The sequence below is a fragment of the Ovis aries genome, chromosome 19 (genome assembly GCF_016772045.2).
Source record: "Ovis aries strain OAR_USU_Benz2616 breed Rambouillet chromosome 19, ARS-UI_Ramb_v3.0, whole genome shotgun sequence".
NCBI classification, from domain to species: Eukaryota; Metazoa; Chordata; class Mammalia; order Artiodactyla; family Bovidae; genus Ovis; species Ovis aries.
The window spans coordinates 4,688,407-4,703,275 of NC_056072.1; positions in this window are offsets into that span (position 1 = coordinate 4,688,407).

Sequence of the window (14,869 nt, forward strand, 5' to 3'; positions counted from 1 at the left end):
AGCTCACACAGCCTCACACGCATGCTCTCAGGTCACACTAGAGCTCACACAGCCTCACATGCATGCTCTCAGGTCACACTAGAGCTCACACAGCCTCACACGCATGCTCTCAGGTCACGCTTGAGCTCACACAGCCTCACACGCATGCTCTCAGGTCACACTTGAGCTCACAGCCTCACACACATGCCCTCAGGTCACACTAGAGCTCACACAGCCTCATACACATGCTCTCAGGTCAGTACTGCCGTGGCTTCATCTTCCAGATGAGGCTTGGAACGAGGGCAACCCAGCCACGCACCTACATCTTTGAAAGGCTAGAATATGCTTTTAAAAACAGCTTCAAACGTTCAAACCCTGTGGGACTTCCTGGTAGTCGAGTTGCTAGGACTCCAAGCTCCCAGTGCAGGGGCCCAGGTTGGATCCCTGGTCAGGGAACTTGATCCCACATGCCACAACTAAGAGTTCATGTGCCAAAACTAAAGATCTTGTGTGCCACAGCTACGACCTGGTGCAGCCAAGTAAATAGGTTTTGTGAAAAAAAAAAAAAAAGTTTAATTTTAACCTTTGGTTCTAAGGTTATTTTCTTCTTCAGAGGCTTTGGGAAATGCCAATATGGAAGGCAACTCTTTTTCAGTTGTTGTTGTTGTTTTTTTCCAAAAGTTCACCTCATTTGGCCTGAGATTCTGTGATTTCTATAGAAGAGGGTATTTGAACATTCATTCTAATCACCTTGGTCACAATTCACATTTTCCATCCCAGAAATAACTTGCTATTTCCATCATCTCTGTGATTTGTTCTGGAAGGAAAAGCCCTATCTACCAGATAGATAGGCGTAACTTTTCATTGACTATTTCATTGAACAGTATGCAGTCCATGGACACTCTGTAAATATTTTAATGTTACAAAGATAGAGTAGACACTTCTCATCAACAAGGATTTCATAGAATATGATATGATAACATTTTAGCATGAAATAAGATCAAGAGATTTTGCGAGCAATATACTTAACCCTTCCATGACTTGATGCAAAGTGGATGGAGAGACTACCTGGTCTGAATGCAATCATATCTTCTCTCATCCACACACAGGATGGACCATGCAGACCTTTCACTGCTACCTCTTCCAACTTCACACATTTTTCAGAGAAGTCATATATTTTACCGTTGCCCTTTTTTCAAATCATTTAGGGGTATTTAACTTTTGACAGCAAGAAGGATGGAATAAGCTATTCTGAAATGGGTGGAACTCTAGTAGCAGCTGATAGTAGTGTAAATCCTATGTTGCCATTCAACAATCTTCATAGCATCTTCACAAGGAGTAACTTCCATCTCAAGAAACCACTTTCTTCACACATAACAAGAGTAACTCCTAAAGATGGCAGAATAGAAGGACATGAGTGCACCTCTTATGGAAACATCAAAATCACAACTAACCAGTGAACAGCCAGCAGCAAAAATAACAACAAAAACCTCACTGGAACCTGCCCAAAAAAAGTTACCCCACATTCAAAGACAAAGAAGAAACTGCAGTGAGACAGTAGGAGGGGCACAATCACGATAAAATCAAATGCCATATCCCCCTGGTGATACACAAACTGGAAAAGAATTACATTGCAGAGGCTTTTCAAAGAGTGAAAGTTCTGAGCCCTACATCAGGCTTCCCAGGCTGAGTGTCTGGCAATGGAAAGAGGAGCCCTCAGAGAATCTGGCTTTGAAGGTCAGTGGGATTTGATTGCAGGAATTAGGAAAAGAGAAACTCCACTTTTAAAGGGCACACACAAGGTCTCATATACATCAGGAACCAGGGGGGAAAGCAGTGGCTTCATAAGTGCCTGGGCCTGGGTCAGACCTACCTGCTAGTATAGGAGGTTTTCTTGCAAGGTGGGGGTGGGGGTGGGGAGGGCGGCAGGCACAGCTGCAGCTCACCGTAGGGACAAAGACACCGGCTGCAGGAGTTCTGGGGTATTCTTAGAAGCCACCATTTTCTCACCAAGATCAGACTCATCCCAACAGCCTATAAGCTCCAATGCTGGGACACCTCAGGCCAGACATCCAACCAGGGCAGAAACATAGCAGAGAGGTTGCTTAAAGTCCTCATGAGCTCACAGCTGCCCACTGAACACACCCCTTGACATAGCCCTGCCTACCAAAGGGACAAAACCCAGCTCCACTCACCAGTGGGGAGGAACCAGTCCTTCCCACCAGCAAGCTTGTACAAGTCTCTTAAACAGCTGCATCCACCATGGGGCAGAGAGCAGAAATAAGAACTACAACCCTGCAACCTAAGGAATGGAAATTGCAATCACTGAAAGTTAGATGGCAGAGGAAAATGTCTGAGATTAAGGAAAAAGATAAAACCCCAGAAGAATAACCAAGGGAAGTGGACATAGGCAATCTATCTGAAAAAGAATTAAGAATAATTGTAGTAAAGATGATCCAAAATCTCGGAAGAACAATGGAGGTACAGTTTCAGAAGATAAAAGAATTGCTTAGCAAAGACCTAGAAGAACTGAAGAAAAACAGATGAGCAATAAAATAACAAATTTTAAAATGTGCTAGAGAGAATCAATAGCAGAATAAATGACACAAAAGATTGCAAAAGTGAACTGGAGGACAGAATAGTGAAAATCACTGCCATGAAACAGAATACAGAAAAAAATGATAAGAAATGAGGAACATTGAAGAGACCTTTGGGACATTAACTACACCAATATTCATATTATATGGGTCCAAGAAGGAGAAGAGAGAGAGGAAAGACGGGAGAAAACATTTGAAGAGATAATTAGCCGAAAACTTTCCTAATGTAGGAAAGGAAATAGTTACCCAGTCCAGGAAACACAAAGAGTCCCAGGCAGGATAAACCCAAGGAGGAACACACAGAGACACACAGTAATCAAATCGATAAAAATTAACAGCAAAGAAAAAAATATCAAAAGCAAAAGAGAAAAGCAACAAGTAGCATTCAAGGGACCTCCCATAACATTATTAGCTGATTTTTCAGGAGAAACTCTGCAGGCCAGAAGAGAGTGGCACAATATAATTAAAGTAATAAAACACACTCACACATAATTTATATTCTACTGTTACAAATATCATGTAACGTGGCTAAAAGAATGATGAGATTTGATGCCAAATTTGAGTTCTGAGCTTGAATGCTCAGCTTAAACATCACTTGCTGTTCACCTTGCACTTTGCTGTTAAGGAGACAGCTTCTTTCCTTAAATCTCATGAACCAACCTCTGCAGGCTTCAGACTTCTCTTCTGCAGCTTCCTCACTTCTCTCAGCCTTCCTAGATTTGAAGAGGCTTAGGATCTGCCTCTGGATTAGATTTGGGCTTAGGGAATGTTGTAGATTGCTTGGGGAATGTTGTTGATGGCTTGATCCTCTGTTTAAACCACTAAAACTGTTTCCATATCAGCAATAAGGTTGTTTGGCTTTCTTATTATGTCTGTGTTCCCCAAGGAGCACTTTTAACTTCCTTCAAGAACTTTTCCTTTGCATTTACAATTTGGCTAACTGCTTGGCCCAAGAGGCCTACCTTTCAGTCTGTTATGGCTTTCAGTCAACCTTCCTCGCTAAGCTTTATCTTTTCTAGCTTTTGATTTAAAATGAGAGACATACAACTTTTTCTTTCACTGGTACTCTTAGAGGTTTTGTGTGATTATTAACTAGCCTAATTTTATTATTGTTCTGTGTCAGGGACTAGGGAAGCTCAAGAAAAGTTTGAGAGAGGGGGAAACAGCTGGCTGGTGAAACAGTCAGAACACATGCAACATTTGAAGTTTACCATCTTGTATGGAAGGGTTTGTGTGTCCAAATGAACCACAACAGTAACATCAAAGATCACTGATCTAAGATCACCATAACTAACATAATAAAAATGAAAAAATGGAATTCTTGTAAAAATTATTGTTAAAATGTGACACAGAGACACTTTGAAAAAATGGAGCTGATAAACTTGCTGTAATCAAGATTGCCAAAAATCTTCAATTTGTTATAAAAAAAACCCCACCAAAACTCAATATATATTAAGCACATTAATATAAGTCCACAGCTCAAAACCTGAGAATATATCACAGCTGAAGGTAGTACAGGGGTAAGTCAAGAGGAGACAGTTGACAGTTAAGAGCATGGCAGTGGATGAGATGGCTCAGGAGAGGATGACTAATGAACATAAAAGTGGGCAAAGAAAGAACAGTGGTCACACACTCAAAGTCAGGGCAGACTAAAAGAATTTCAGTAAAGGAAGTGGAGAAGAAATTATGTGTAGCTAGATGGAAAAACAGGTAGTAAGACAATAAGAGAGAAATGAGTTTCAAGAAGAGATAACACGGACTTCACCCCAGGGATTGGGACTCTGGATTTCCATCTCAGGAGGCTTAGGTTAGCTCCCTGCTCAGGGAAATAGCATCCTGGATGCTCCATGATGGCAGCCAAAAAATAAAAAGTTCAATAAAAACCAAATTCATTAAATTAAAAATGAAGAAGAGTCAGAATGATACTAAAGTGAGTGGTGACTTTGAGAGGAAAGTCTTACTTTTGTCGGAAATTTATCCTTAAGCTAATAATGACATTCATGGATCTCAACCACAAGTAGACCTTAATACAATATTCAGGCCTTAATGCATATTTAATGAGGATTAGTTTCCTAATTAATGGAGTAGCATATATAATGGAGATTAGTTTCCTCTATTAGAGTCCATTTATAATTTTCTTTGAGCAAAATCTTATGGATTACTTTAATACCCTATACATGAAATAAAGACTGTCTTCAGATCCTTACTAATATCTCATTCTTAAAACAGTCATGAATGTAGAAGCAGCAGATGAACTGGCATTCAAGCTCAAACTTCAAATTTGGCATCCAATCCCATCATTCCTTTGGCTATGTTACATCATATTGGTAACAGCTACAAAGCAGAATATCAACTATGTGTGACTGTCTTTCTATGCCTGAGTAGCCAGTGAGTCTATTTGATCTCTGAGAATCACTCTGGATGTTACTGAAGGCAGACAAGAGACTTTTGGCAGTAACTCTCTTTTATTGCATCTGTTAAGCTGAAATTTAGGTAATTTAGTATGAAGGCATGGCAAAATGAGTTTCCCACTCTGTGTTAAGCCTTCTAATGCTTTGTCTAAATGTTTAAAAATATGATGTTCTGGCAACATTGAATTCACTCAAAAACCCTCTAATAAAATGGATTCAGTCAAAAACAATTTGTAAAAGTTGTTGAGAGACTATGGTGTTTGCACTTATAAGTGCAGAAATTCTGACAGAGTTTGGAGAGCAAAAAGAAAGAAAGCCCAGAGTAGTAAAAGGAATATTTCTACCTCTTTCTCTACTGTTTTTCTGGTTATGATATGCTTTCTCTATGTCCCTTCTACTTTTTTAAAAAATACTCATATATAGCTTTAGAAATGTAATACTATTTTTCCAAGTTACATTTAAAGCAACATTTTGTACTCTATTTAGTTTTTTATACAAGTACTCCTCAAATTATCTGTGGTAAAGAATCAAATTTTTCATTTTTTAAAAAAATTTAGTCTTTTGCAAACCAGTACTTTTAAAAACACAAGAAAGGCTTCTTGCTAAAAGAAATAAAATTAAAAGAACACACAAAATGCAAATTCCAATTTTAAAGTTTTAATTCAACTGATATTAAATTACCCTCAAATTACTATGAAATTTTTAAAATCCTGATTCTCACATTTGGTACTTACGATAGGTCAATAATAAACAACTTATCAAATGGTACCTGTCCCCAGACCACACTCTGAGTAGCCTGATATTACAATATCATTTAGGACATTTTATGTACTCTACACTATTGTTCATATATACCAAAATTTGGTTCATATATACCAAATTTTGCTGTATTTCCTTCTTATTGGACCTAGACCGGGATGGATTTTGTAAACACAAGACTTTGAGGGAGCAGTTATCATCAGAGATGAACTCTATTATGTTGGAGATGTGCAAGGTATAAAATTTAGTCAGCAGAAATAAGATGCTGCAGAAATTTGGACAAAGTGTCAAAGTAAATGACTGTTTCTGTAGAGACAACCAACCAGAACAAGCTGGCAAACAGTGGAACAGATTCCATTCTTTAAGCTTAGAAATGAGAAGAAACAAAAACACAATTAGTCTATGACCAGGGGGAGTTCTCTCTCCCATAAAAGTTTCCACCATACCATTGTTTTCCAAACTGGGACACAGGTAACATGGGTAGAAAGCAGCGTATTATTTTGTGGTACACAGATAAATGTGTTTCATTTTCACATGTATCATTATTCATGATATTTGAAAAATCAAACTAAACATCAAAATTCTGAAATCATAGCTAGCATCACTTAAGTCTGTGTAGTGAAGAGAGTTAAAATAGTAACAGTACAGATGTCATGCAAATACAAAACATTACATCTAGGGGAACTCTGAATTCAATGTAATTTAAGCTCCTATTCTGAACAAAAAATAGAATTACCATATGATCTAGCAATCCCATTCCAGGGCATACATCCAGACAAAACTATAATTCATAAAGACACATGCCCCTCCATGTTCATAGTATCACTATTCACCATAGCCAAGACATGGAAACAACCTAGATGTACATCCGCAGGTGAATGGATAAAGAAGATGTGGTACCTACAATGGAATACTACTAATTATAGTAAAATAATGTCATTTTCAGGAACATGTATACAGTTAGAGATTACCATACTAAGTGATGTAAGTCAGAAAGAGAAAGATAAGTACCATATGAAATCACTTATATGGAGAATCTAAGATATATACAAATGAACCTGTCTGTGAAACAGAAACAGAATCACAGACACAGAGAACAGACTGGTGATTGTCTAGGGGGCGGGGTGGAGTGGGAGGTTGGGAGTAGCAGATGTAGCTTTTATATACAGGATGGATAAACAACGAGATCCTACTGTATGACACAGAGAACCATAGTCAATATCTTATGATAAACCATAATGGAAAAGAATATTTTTTAAAGAAACTTATATATGTATAACCAAATCACTTTGTTGCATGGGAGTAATAAACACAACATGTAAATCGACTATACTTCAGTAAAAAAAAAAAAAAGAAGAAGATTCTGTGTATTTTCAACAACTGTTTTGGAGCGTAATGTATATCAGAGACGAATGCTGGGCAGTGGGAAAATGAGTGTAAACACAAAAGAGAGAACTTGGTTTTGGTTACTATTGTTGTAAAACAAACCAGCTTAAAATGAGTGGCCTAGAGCAACCACTTTACTACGTGTCCCAGTCACGTGGGTTAGGAGTTCAGCAAGCCAGCGGGGATGGCTTCTCTCGCCCTCCCATCGTCTGGAACCTCAGTTGGGAAGAGTCCAAGCACCTGGGCCAAGAGGATTGGAAGACTGGAAACGACCACTGGGCACTGTTGATAGAACATACACCTGTACAGTGTTCAGTGGGTCTAGACTGCAGAGTGGGTCAAGGATAGCCAGAGACTCTTACGTCAATGCTGCTGGTCCCAGGGCTACACTTTGAGGCACCAGTACACAGACACAATATATTTGGGCTTCTCATTCATGAGAAGAAATTTTTAAAAAACCCGAATTATAATTGGCTTTACATAGTGTTTCTCCACACACAAACTGGTTCAAATAACTACTATCAGTCAATTCAAATAAAGTCAATTTATGATCAAGTGGAAACTTTCCAGTCTTTTCCTAGAAACACGAGATTGGCAATATCAAGAGAGATTGTGAGGAGATGCAGGGTGAGGTTAATGAGAAGTGGCAAGATAACTATAATGTTTACCAATATTTGATTCACTTATTTGAATGTATAGTTTCAAGTTTGGAAGGCTAACATCCCTGATCTATGTTTTCTCCTTACACACAGGCCAGCATGTTCTTAACCGCAGAACAAACCAAATGTTTAGAGCGGCCAACCACACACAGACACACAGGCACACACTGAAGTCAATTTATTTTGAGCCAGCAGCATCCCCAAAAGTGTGCAAAGAAACCAGCTAGATATTTCTATCAGAGTCCCAGCCCTGGGCTAATTTTCCAGCTAACTCTGAGGGGAAAGGAAAAGCCAATAGTATGTAATTAAAGAACCCTATGATTTACACATTAACAAGCAAGGCAATGCAACCCACAGAGGGGAAAAGAAAACTGTGGCCAGCTAATAAGTGTCAGTACTTATTAAGGCTAAAGAAACAACCTATGAAACAAATCTAATCCTTTCCCAAATGGTGCGGGGCAATTATATTTGGCATGAGTTCCATGGGGAAAATGCAGCTTTAGAAATATAAAGAACTGAGAAATGAGAGGAAGAGGGCCAGCTGAAGATACAAGGGAAACATTTATCAGATACATCACAGGCAAGGGAAAGGACACTGGTGAGAAAAAGGAGACTTTGGGGGCCATGGGGAAAAGGGGGGAAAATGAAATATGCCTTTTTAACCTCAGTGTTCATTCCAGAAGATGACAGAAAAATTTAAATTTCAAAGTCATCCACAAGAACGTGGAGCATAACCTTGATGGAAGATTTCTAGCGGTACTAGAGACCTTTAATGCCCCAAATCAAAAGAAATAGATTTGAACAGTCCCTTGAAGAATGTATTCTTTCCTGGTGATAACTTTGTTAAGCACTGACTCTTTAGTAGAAATCATGAAACAAATATTATTTCTGCCTTCAAGAAGTTTCCATGAAGTGGAACGTCTAGACACACTTGAACACACACTCCAGCAGTCGTGTATACAAAAGTCCTTTCCTCATTGCGTTCTACTGAGTTTAGATTCCAAATGCTCTACTTAGGAAAAGAACGGACGATCTTGGGCAAGATGCTGCTCCCCCTTGAACACTGGTCTTTAAAATGGAAATGTTAGTGTATCTATATAACTCAAGGCTGTTGGCAGAATTAAATATGAGAATGCCTACATCATAAATATATAATACTGCAGAAGGTCATGCTTAAGGACAATGTGAGTGACATTCACGTGGTCCATGTGCTTTCCTAGCTTCCCCTCTTCCACTGTCTTTACCCCTTAGTTGCAAAATTATTGAGCAAACAACAACAATGAATAACATTTCTGGGCTTGAAGAGCTCACAGTAGAGAAGAAGAAACAGAATTGCAAAACATTTCAGTGTAATGGGCTAAGTTCTGTGTCAAGGTTAGTCCAAGCTACTGGAGGAGAATCAAGGATAATATTCTTGATTCTGAGCAAGGAAATGCAATATAAAAGCTAATGGTGATAGAAGCATTCAAGAAGGGCTGTCTAGAGGCAGGGGCAGTCCTGATAAGTTTAGAACCTCCAAAAGAGCCTAGTCTTATTCATTGTCTCACCCTCAGTTTCTGGCATGATGCTTTGTATGTAGTTCAAAGTTAATAAGTTGGAGAATAAATGGATAAATGAAGGCAGAGGGCAAAGACAGAGAGAAAACTGAATTATTGGGAACGATATTATGAATCAAGAGCTGAGCATCAGAATAACTATAGGAGATTCTAATACCATATTTTAGGGATGGGGTAAGGGACAATAGTTTTTAATAAATCTTCACAAACAATTCTGTTAACCATGCTTGAAAGGCATGATGCTTTGTGTTGAGGTCCAGCAACACAAGATATCTTGTTATCAATAGATAATCAAGAATTAAGTAAGGAAGAGGCAAGATGGTAGGGTAGAAGAACATAGCTCACTCCTTCTTATAGAAACACCAAAATTAGAACTAACTGTTGAATAATCACCACCACCACCAGAACACTGAAACCTACCAAAAATGATGCCTATATCCAAGACAAAGAAGAAGGCACAAGGAAACAGTTGTAGGGGTGCAATCAGGATTAAATCAAATCCCATGCATACTACGTGAGCAACCAACAAACTGGAGGGCAACTGAACCACGCAAGTTCTCCCACAGGAGTGAGAGTTCTAAGCCCCACAATGAGCTCCCCAGCCTAAGGGTATGGCAATGGGAGGAGGCCCTCCATAGAGACTGGCTTTGAAGGCCAGCAAGGTTTGATTGCAGGAATTCCACAGGCCTTGGGGAAACAGAAACTCAAATCTTGGAGGGTGCACACAAGGTCTTGTGCACAACAGGACCCAGGAGGTAAAAGCAGTGACCTGATAAGAAATAGCTGAACTTACCTGTTAGTGTTAGAGGGTCTCTTATGGAGGTGGAGGGCAACTGTAGCTTACTACAGGGACAAAGACACCGGCAGGGGTGGTTCTGGTGAGTGTACCTTGGCACAGACTCTATAGGAGGCTGCCATTTTCCTACCAAGACCTCACCCCACACAAAAGTCTATAAATTCCAGCGCTGGGACACCTCAGGCCAAACAACCAATTGAGCAGGAACACAGCCCTGCTCACCAAAGACAGGTTGCTTAAAGTCTTTCTCAGTTCATAGCCATCTCTAAATAAACTGCTTGCCATGGCTCTGCCCACCAGAGGAACAAGATCCAGCTCCACACACTGGCGGGAAAGTGACAGTCCCTTCTACCAGGAAGCCTCATCCACCAGGGGGCAGAGAGCAGATGCCAGAAGAGCTGCAACCCTGCAGCCAGCGGAGCAGAAACTGCAACCACAGCAAGTTACACACAGTGAGGCAGCAGAGAAACATGTCCTGGATGAAGGAACAAGATAAAACCCCAGAAGAATAACTAAGGTGGACACAGATAATCTACTCGGAAAAGAATTCGAGTAATAATAGCAAAGATGACCCATGATATTGGAAAAAGAATGGAGGGACAGATCAAGAATATATAAGAAATGTTTAACAAAGACCTAGAAGAACTGAAGAACAGACAAACAGAGATGAACAATATAATAACCTAAAATTTAAAAACAAAAATCACTAGAAGGCATCAATAGCAGAATAACTAGGGCAGAAGAATAAAAAAGTGAGCTACAAGACAAAATGGTGGAAATTACTACCCTAAAACACACACACACACACACACACACACACACACACACACACACACACACACACAAAGAATGAAGTGAAATAAAGGGAGTTTAAGAGATCACTGGAACAACTTTAAATGTGACAACATTTGCATTATAGGAGTATCAGAAGGAAAAAAGAAGAAAGGACTTGAAAAAATATTTGAAGAGATAATAGCTGAAAACTTCCTTAACATGATAAATTAAACAGTCACCCAAGTCCAGGAAGCAAAGAGAGTCACAGGCAGGATAAATGCAAGGAAGAATATGCCAAAATACATAATAAACACATTGACAAAGATTAAAAATAAAGAAAAATATTAAAAGTAACAAGAGAAAAGCAACAAATAGTGTACAAGGGAATCATCTAATTTCTCAGCAGAATCTCTGCAGGCCAGAAGGGACTGGCATGATATATTTAAGATGAAAAAAAGCATGAAGTTACAACCAATAATACTCTACCCAGCAAGGCTCTTGTTCAGATTTGACGGAGAAATCAAAGGCTTTACAGAGAAGCAAAAGCTAACAGAATTCAGCACCACTTTGAAACAAATGTTAAAGGAACTTCTCTAAGTGGAATAGAAAAGGCTATGTAACTACAAACAAGCAAATTACAAATAGGGAAATTTACTGGTAAAGGTAAATAAACAGTAAAAGTAGGAAGTCATCTGCACACAATTATGATATCAAAACCAGAAATTGTGAGAAGAGGCAAGTACAAATGCAGGCTATCAGAAATGCATTTGAAATTAAAAGACCAGCAACTGAAAACAATCTTCTCTGTATATATAATGCTATAGCAAAACCCCATGGGAACCACAAATTGAAAATCTACAATAGATACAAACACAAAAAAGAATAACGAATCCAAACAGAACACTAAAGTTAGTCATCAAACCAAAAAAGAAGCGAATAAAAGAGGAAGGGAAAAAGAAACATCGACAAAACCAAATCTAAAACAATCGACCAATAGCAATGAGAACACACATATTGATAATTACCTTAAATGTAAATGGAGTAAATGCTCCAGCCAAAGACCTAGATTGGATGAATAGATACAAAAACAAGACACATACGTATGCCGTCTGTAAGAAACCCATTTCAGACCAAAGGACACATGCTAAATGAAAGTGGGGGGATGGAAAAATATATTCCATTTAAATGGAAATTAAAAGAAAGTAGGAGTAGCAATATTCATCTCAGACATAATGGACTTTAAAATAAAGACTCTGATAAGAGACAAGGAAGGGCACTACATAAGGTCAAGGAATCAACCCCAGAAGAAGATACCACAGTTGTAAACATTTATGCCCCAACATAGGTGCATCTCAATATAAAAGGCAAATAATAATAACTGTAAAAGGAGAAATAAATACCAAAGCCCAGTAATAGTGATAGACTTTAATACCCTACTTATACCAATGGATAGATCAGATAATCAACAAGGAAGTACAGTCCTTAAATGACACAGTAGACCAGATAGACTTAATGGATATTTATAAAGCATTTCATCCAAAAGCAGCAGAATACACATTCTTCTCAAGAGCACATGGAACCTTCTCCAGGATCAACCACATTCTGGGTCACAAAGCAAGCCTTGTAAATTTAAGAAAACTGAACTCATATTAAGCATCTTTTCTGACCGCAAGCCTGTGAGATTAGAAATCAACTATAAGAAAAAATTAAAAACAGTAAAAGCCACAAACACATGGAGGCTAAACAATATGTAACTAAACAACCAACGGATCACTGAAGAAATCAAAGAGGAAACCAAAAAACACCCACAGACAAATGACAATGAAAACAAGTTTATAGTGAGAACCCAAAACCTACAGCACGCACCAGAAGCAGTTGAAAGGGAATTTTATAGTGATACAAGCTAACCGCAGAAAGCAAGAAAAATCTCAAATAAACTACCTAAACTTGTCACCCTGCTTATTTAACTTATATGCAGAGTACATCATGAGAAATGCTGGGCTGAATGAAGCACAAGCTGGAATCAAGATTGCTGGGAGAAATATCAATAACAGATATGCAGATGACACCACCCTTATGGCAGAAAGTGAAGAGGAACTAAAAAGCCTCTTGATGAAAGTGAAAGAGGAGAGTGAAAAAGTTGGCTTAAAGCTCAACATTCAGAAAACAAAGATCATGGCATCTGGTCCCATCACTTCATCGGAAATAGATGGGGAAACAGTGGAAACAGTGTCAGACTTTATTTTGGGGGGCTCCAAAATCACTGCAGATGGTGGTTGCAGCCATGAAATTAAAAGATGCTTACTCCTTGGAAGGAAAGTTATGACCAACCTAGATAGCATATTCAAAAGCAGAGACATTACTTTGCCGACTAAGGTCCGTCTAGTCAAGGCTATGGTTTTTCCAGTGGTCATGTATGAATATGAGAGTTGGACTGTGATACTTTTGAACTACGGTGTTGGAGAAGACTCTTGAGAGTCCCTTGGACTACAAGGAGATCCAACCAGTCCATTCTGAAGGAGATCAGCCCTGGGATTTCTTTGGAAGGAATGATGCTAAAGCTGAAGCTCCAGTACTTTGGCCACCTCATGAGAAGAGTTGACTCATTGGAAAACACTTTGATGCTGGGAGGGATTGGGGGCAGGAGAGGAAGGGGACGACCCAGGATGAGATGGCTGGATGGCATCACTGACTCGATTGACGTGAGTCTGAGTGAACTCTGGTAGTTGGTGATGGACAGGGAGGCCTGGCGTGCTGCGATTCATGGGGTTGCAAAGAGTTGGACACGACTGAGTGACTGAACTGAACTGAAACTTACACCTAAACAAACTAAAGAAAGAACAAGCAAAACCCAAAGGTAGCAGAAATCATAAAGATCAGAGCAGAAGCAAATGAAATAGAGATGCAGAAGACAATAGAAAAGATTAATGAAATGAAAACGTGGTTCTTTGTAAAGATAAACAAAATTAATAAACCTTTAGCCAAACTCATCAACAAAGTCCAGAAAAGAGATCCAATCAACAAAATTAGAAATGAAACGGAAGAAGTTATAGCCTACACCACAGAAACACAAAGAGTAACAAGAGACTATTACAAGCAACTGTATGGCAGTCAGATGGACAATCTGGAATGAACGAACGAATTCTTAGAAAGTTACAATATCTTAGGACTGCACCAGGAAGAAACAGGAAATATGAATAGGCCAATCGCAAGTACTGTAAATAAAACTGTGATTTTAAAACTTCAAACAAATAAAACTTTAGGACCAGACTGCTTCACAGGCAAATGCTATGAAATGTTTAGAGAAGAATTAACATGGATCTTTCTGAAATAGTTCACAAAAATCACAGAGAAAGGAACAATCTCAGACTTAGTCTATGAGGTCCCCATTACCCAGATACCAAAACCAGTAAAAGATACCACAAAAAAAGAAAATTACAAGCCAGTATCATTGATGAACAAAGATGAAAAGGTGGTCAACAAAATACTCACAAGCCAAATCCAATTTTTCCTATCTTAAGAAAGAAAAATAGAGCTGGAGGAAGCAGGCTCCCTCACTTCAGACTATATTACGAAGCTACAGTCATCAAAACAGCATGGTACTGGCATAAAAACAGAAACGTAGATCAATGGAACAGTACAGAAAGTCCAGAAATAAGCCCACAAACCTATGGTCAACTAATCTACAACAAAGGATGCAAGATTATACAATGGAATAAAAGCAGTTTCTTAAGTAAATGAGGCTTGGAAAACTGAACAACTACATGTAAACAAACGAAATTTAAACATCCTTTAATACCATACTTAAAAATAAAATAGATTAAAGACCTAAATGTAAGAACATATACTATAAAACTCAAGAGGGAAATAGAGGCAGAACACTCCCTGACATAAATCACAGCTATATCTTTTTTGATCTGTCTCATAGAGTAACGACAATAAAAATAAACAA